This window comes from Fundulus heteroclitus, unplaced genomic scaffold (assembly GCF_011125445.2).
Source record: "Fundulus heteroclitus isolate FHET01 unplaced genomic scaffold, MU-UCD_Fhet_4.1 scaffold_538, whole genome shotgun sequence".
Lineage (NCBI taxonomy): Eukaryota > Metazoa > Chordata > Actinopteri > Cyprinodontiformes > Fundulidae > Fundulus > Fundulus heteroclitus.
Genome location: NW_023396965.1, coordinates 23,686 through 30,515, shown reverse-complemented (window position 1 = coordinate 30,515; position 6,830 = coordinate 23,686). Strand labels below are relative to the sequence as shown.

Below are 6,830 nucleotides of genomic sequence, written 5' to 3'. Positions count from 1 at the left end.
AATCTGAAACGTGTTCGTTTGCCTGAGGAAGAAGAACGTGATGTCACAGCTAACAACATTAGCACCACACATTGGAGAATTTAGGAGGAGAAGCAAAAAACAGGTAAGGCTGTTTGGATTACATATGCAAGTTACTGTAATATCCCCCACCACAACTTAAGGTGACATCAGGAGTCTCAGCTCTGCGGCTAATTCTAGCGTCTTAAGGCGCTACTTATAGCGCTAATGCTAGCGCCTTAAGGCTAGCGAGCAAGGCTCTAGTTACATCCGGGTTCCGCTGGCTACCAGCATAGACATGTATACGTAGACGCCCCGTCTACTATACATAGGTCAGACCAAGCTGCGCTCAGAAAGAATACACGTCAATGCAGCAAAATGTACTTTATGTTTTCAGACACTCTAAATCCGGTCAATTCTCACCAGATTTCCAGATAAATCAACTGACTGAAAACGTCACCCTTTAGGGGTGTCTAACTTAATAAAAAATTTCGATTTTGTATTTTAAGCAAACTTCCAGAGCTACGTCCCAGGAAGCCCGACTTTTACTCCGCTTATGGGTGCGCAAATAAAAGGACACTAGGAACCAGATCCTGGGGAATTACCTTCCATAAGTAAGATTGTCTGATCATCCTCATGCTTTACAGTTACAGTTTTTCCGGCATAAACACAATATGTGCTAATGGGTGGCAGGGATGGAAGTAGAGAAAAGTACATTGAACACCAAAAACGAACAAAATGGTCCTACATTATTGGATAGACATGATTTATGGGCTCTTGCTTGAAATGTGTGTGGTAAGAATATGTGAAAAACCATTGTTAAGTTTTATAATGACTAAAATATAAGTAGGCTATGTCATATGAAAGCTTTGAATTATAACCTAACTAGTTATATTAATTAATTTAATTAATCTATTTTTAATTTAGTATTTTAGTTAGCTACAGAAAAATTTTAGTTAGCTACAGAAAAATTAAAACCATAGTTTAAATAATAGTTAAAATAGTGTTGTATCTGCCAAACAGTCATGGAGTCTAAATACCAGGCTGTCTTATTTTGTGTAGAGACCAAATGAATCCTGACGCACAGTAATGCGAGCGAGTGAAACTGATTAAAATGTGTACTTTTCAATCAGCCTTTTTAATTGTCTGATTGAGGTGTCTGTGCTGACATCTCCTTTGCCTTAATCCAACAGGTCTACACTGAAACGTTTTTTTTTTCTATCCACCCTCAGGTCAAACACGTCACCACCAGAAATACGAATAAGGGACAGCATGTTTTTTTCGCATCCTGACACTCCCTGAGGATATCAAAGGAACCCAAAGAGTTCATTGAAGGATGCTACGAACCCTGACATAATAGTGGCGGCATCCTTGATCCCATCCCAGAGGGAGTTCATGTTTGAACTGGTATGTATGTAAAGTCTAGGCTAGTGAAATTTCATTCAGTTTTATTTGTGGGCTAGCAGTAAATCTGATCTGAAATGACCCAAGTGTGCTCACAATAGAGCTGCAACAATTCATCAATAAATTGAACAGTAATCCTTTATTTAATTAATTGGCAACTATAATCAGTTTGAGTAGGTTTTTTAAGCAAAAGATAAGATAAGATAAGATAGTCTTTATTGATCTCACATTGGAGAAATTCACTTGTCACATCAGCTCAATAGTCAATCAATAGTCAGGAGTAAGAAAGGGTGCGTCAGTTATATACAGTGTATTTTCCTATATACAGTGGATCAAAAAGAAAATGAGAAAAAAAATAAGAATAAAAATACAAAAGAAATCGGAGTAGGCAGATGATGTCATGTGTACTTCCCGGTTATACACACACACACACACACACACACATATATATATATATATATATATATATATATATATATATATATATATATATGCACACATACATATGCCTACATAAACATGTACTGACATTTTTTATTTATTTATTTGAATAGGGACAAAGCACATTAATGAACATCAGTATAAAAACAAATGTAAATGTGCCAGATTATAGCTACAAAGCTAGATTTCATCCGTTGTCCCTAGGCAGGCAAATACATAAGAAAGAACATATAATATACAATATAAGCATCACCAGAAAAATGTTAAAAGTTTAGTGGTCACATGACTGGTTTGTTTTCATCCATAGTTTGAGTTGAGCTCTAAAGCTGATCAGTGTAGGGCTCTCCCATATGTGCAGAGAAAGACTGTTCCAGATGTTAATGGCTCTCACAGAGAGAGTGTTCTGACCAAAAGTTGTTATTCTGTGAGGGACCTCACAGTCTCCTCTGGAGGAGGCCCTGGTTCTCAGGCCACTTGAAGACTTAGGTTTGAACAGGGTAGACACAGGAGGTGGAGCTAGTCCATGTAGCACTGTATGAAGCATACATACTTAAAATTTATAAAATTATAAAACATATATTCACCTGGTGATAGCAGCAGAAGTTCTTCCGGATCATTGCACAGGTTATAGCACAGTGTATTAAATAGGTTATTGCACATTAGTTATTGCCCAAAGTTATAACAGTTGTGGTTACAGTTATTGATAACAGCAGAAGTCACTTCTTTCAGGATTATTGCACGGGTTATTGGACAGTGAATTAGATAGATTATTGCACATTGGTTACAGTTACAGTGCAGCATTGTATAATCTGATGGCATAGGGATGAATGAGCTGCGGTAACGCTCCTTACCAGGGAGGCGTCCCTAGCCACCTCAACTGGCTCCTCTCGACGTGGAGGAGCAGCGGCTCTACTCTTGAGTCCTCCCCGGATGACTGAGCTCCTCACCCTATCTCTAAGAGAGAGCCCAGACACACTACGGAGAAAACTCATTTCGGCTGCTTGTATCTGGGATCTTGTTCTTTCGCTCATGAACCAAAGCTCATGACCATGGAGGGTACATATACATGATGTGGAATTTCTAAATTAAAGCCCTCTAAAATCTCTACAATAAGTCAATTTCACCTAAGTTGCTGACAATGTTGCTACTAAACGGTACATTTTCGGGGGATACTGTCACTTCAGCCTGACACTAGAACATCTCCAGATGTTGCTCAACAAATTTCATCCACATCTGACGTGGAATTTCAAAGTAAAAGCCCTCCAAAATCTCTATATATTTACTACGACCTATGTTGTTAATTCAGCATGACAGTAGGGTAGTTCATTGTTATTGTTTTGAGGCGGGTTTTTCGCGCATGCGCGCCGGACTGGTAGGCAAAAGGCGAACACAATGGCGGACGCAAACAGAGAAACTGACGAGTTCTCCGTGTATTTTTCTTCTTTAGATAACGTACTACAAGATCGTTTTAAGAGTAACTTGATGGTTGATGGTATCAGATTACCAGATCCACACAGCAAAAGCCTTAAGGGACGGAGCGAGTCTGTGAAATGCTGGCCAAGCGCTCCGTACCATGACATATACAGCTGCCTTATAAACATGGCAGGCCAGTACAGACAGAGAGCACGAAAGCATGAAACCACTGGACGGCTACAATTATTTTAAATCGGGAAAAAGGCTCCAGCAACGCCCGCGACGCCATGAGGGATTAATCGGTCAGAAAATGGATGGATGGATGGATGTTGTTCACACATGTTTGTGCAACAGCACAAAGCGGCGTCGGACACAGGCCGCGTCTCAGCAGAGGCCCGGTAGGTTAAAAAAAAAAAAATTTTCACTACGGATTATTTAGGTGTTTTTGTCTTGTTAAAATGGGTGGCGGTGTCGGCGACATTGCAGCGTAAACACAGAAATACTAGCGCCCGTGAACCGGGGCGTAATAGCAGCAGCAGCGGCTGTTGCCCCTGCTGCTAGCTGCTGCTAGCCGCCCCGGCCCGGCCCGTGTAGCCGGCGGCGCCGGGCCGGGGCGCCGGTCCGTGTAGCCGGCCCGTGTAGCCGGCGGCGCCGGCCCGTGTAGTGTTTACGCAGCAGCCGCTGGCTGCTGCCGCAGCCCGTGAACTGGCAGAGCAGCCGCTGCCTGCTCCGCCGCTGCTGCTTGGCTGCTGCTGCTACCGCTTCTCCGGCCCGTGTAGCGATCTGTGTACCCTCCGCCGCTATTTAAGTAGAACAATGACTAGAGCAGAATTAAGTTGTATTTACCGGAGATGAAGTGTAGACTGCAAATTCTGTCGTAGTATGATCGCTCCCCCAGTCCATTGGGAGTGTCTGCCTGCGCTCTTTTCATTGAAAATATCCATTTCTTTCTTCGTCCTTCCTCCTTTGGAAAACGACAGAAACGTACATCCAACGATTTGGAATGCCTCTCTGTGCAACCGGGAGCACAACAAGTCGTAGGCATTGCTTAGATTCCATAAATAAACAAAGTAAAAGTACGCTCTAAATCACCCGTTTTGTCATGTAGTAGACGAGAACAGTACTGTTTTCTGCCTACCAGCGGGACCCGGATGTAGCGCTGACGTCACGCGGGACGTCACACGTGAACTACCCTGTAGAACACCTCCAGAGGCTGCTCAACAAAGCTCATTAAGATTTGATGTGGAATTTCAAAATAAAAGACTGTTCCAACACAACTATACACTAACTATTTGCTCAGCCATCCAAATTGTTAGAATCAGGTGTTCCAGTCACTTCCATAGTCACAGGTATCATGGTTATGTAATGAAACTCAGAAGGAGGGCAACCACGGAGACAGGTACTCGGTTTAGAAAGTTTATTGTAAAAACTAGATGTTGGCTCAGGAAAGGTTCTGGCTGGTCTGTCTGTCTGGGTTCCACTGGAGAGAGAGTGAGGAGACTGGTGAACAGATGTAGGAGCAGATGTGTCCGATTGTCAGTGGAGAACTCACTGGGTTCCAGGCTGTTCCAGTCCGGGGGAGGGTGATGTCCTGGATCCTGGAGGAGGTGCAGGTCTGGTGAACTCTCTCAAGGTTCTGCGGTGTTGGAGGGTGGACAGGCAGGTGAGCACAGCAGGAGGGCCAAGGCAGGAGCAGCGCCCAAGTCTCTGGTGTTGGTTCACGGAGATCTGACTCTGAAGTGCAGTGGCTCGGAAGTCCTGGGTTCTTGGTAGATGCAAGGAGCAACACAGGGTTAGACTTGACTTGGAAGAAACATTCGGAAAAGGTTCTAGGTTGGTCATGTACCACACTGGAAGCGAGTAAGAACTGACGCCTTCCTGCTGGAACGCTGCTCCTTATGAAGAGCAGCAATCAGTGGTGGATGGGAAACACCTGCCCGTCACGCCCTGCAGAGAAAGAGAGAGAGAGCCCAGCCCGCACCCGGCCTACAGAGTGTTACAACAGGTGTATAAAACCTATGCATACAGATTGTTTTCACAAACATTTGTAAAAGAATGGATTGCTCTCAGGACCTCAGTGAATTCCAGTGTAAAGCTGTTATAGGATGCCACCTGGGCAACAAATCCTAAATATTCCTCAGTCAACTGCTGTATCATTAGAAAATTGAAGTGTTTGGGAACGACAGCAACTCAGCCACGAAGTGTTAGGCCACACAAAGTGTCGGAGCGGGTTCAGTGGATGCTGAAGCACATAGAGCGTAGAGGTTGCCAACTTTCTGCAAAGTCAATCACTACACGCCTCCAAACTTCATGTGACCTTCAGATCAGCTCAAGAACAGCACAGAGAGCTTCATGGAATGGGTTTCCATGGTCGAGCAGCTGCATCTAAGCCGTACATCACCAAGTGCAATGCAAAACGTTGGAGACACGTTCTTTGGAGTGACAAATCACGCTTCTCCCTCTGGAAATCTGATGGACGACTCTGGGTTTGGCGGTTGCTTGTCTGACTGCGTTATGCCAAATTTAAAGTTTGGCAGAGGGGGGATTATGGTCAGTGGCGGAGCTAGAGGGGGGGGCAGTGCCATCTGATTGGCCCCCCGAGTGGCCCCCCCAGATGATTGACATGTCACGACACTAGGTCATTTCTGCACAGTGGGTGGCAGTATTTACCACAATAGGTTGTGACACTTGTGACAGTTACACGCTCAAAACCAGCAGGGGGCGATAGGCCATTTGGACACAGCAGAGTTGATCCAACAGAAGAGATGTGATAAAGAAATATTGTACAGCCAAGTGGAATTCAGCCGATTTGACTTTGTAGTGGATTAATATCTTACAATGAATATATTCTTATCATAATGATTAAAGGGTGTGCTTATATATCTCACAATGAATATATTTTTGTCACAATGGTTAAAAGGTGTGCTGTAACTATACCTAAGAAAGAATGTGTGTGTGTCACTCCAGAGGTAAAAGATAAGAGGTAGAGGGTCAATGCAAACAAACGGAGGCAAGACATCTGGACCAAAGAGCAAGCCATTTGCAATGTAAACGGAACATGTATGGTACAAAGGGCTGCAATGTAAACAGAAAGTGCATGGTCCATGTTTGGAAAGGATAATGAAATGTAACAATGTCTGAAATGGGTAGTGATGTGTGACCATGTTTGGAATCAGCAGTGATGTGTAACCATGTTTTTAAAAATAAGCACCCTAGGGAAATTTCCACCGGTATATAATAAGATTACAAAGATATCCGTAGACAAGTACCTGAAAATACGTAATAAAGAGGAGGGGCTCGGGAAGGAGCCCCCAAGACCCAGGGAATGTATATAAGCAGACCACTTTCTTTGCTTTGTCAGATGTTGACCGGTGAACATCTCATGTGTGGTTGACTTGTATTACTGCAATAAACCATACTGGACCGAGACCCAGCTGCCTCTGCTTATTTTTGGACCACTGTTGGAGATTTTTCAACTGCCTTATCAAGAACTTAGAATTTTTGAAAGACTTAGCACTAATTACTACGTCGTCCGGAGGACATCCACGACAGTTTGACGAGCCAGCCAGGAGGAA

At 43.7% G+C, this 6,830-nt stretch overlaps 1 long non-coding RNA gene across 1 annotated transcript; it reads left to right on the top strand.

The window, feature by feature from the left end:
• The first annotated feature begins 557 nt into the window (after window positions 1-557).
• On the top strand, window positions 558-6,588 carry LOC118561036. Its single transcript, XR_004929735.1, has 3 exons — window positions 558-611; window positions 1,230-1,404; window positions 5,579-6,588. It is a non-coding gene; the product is annotated as an uncharacterized LOC118561036 (long non-coding RNA).
• Window positions 6,589-6,830: the final 242 nt, after the last annotated feature.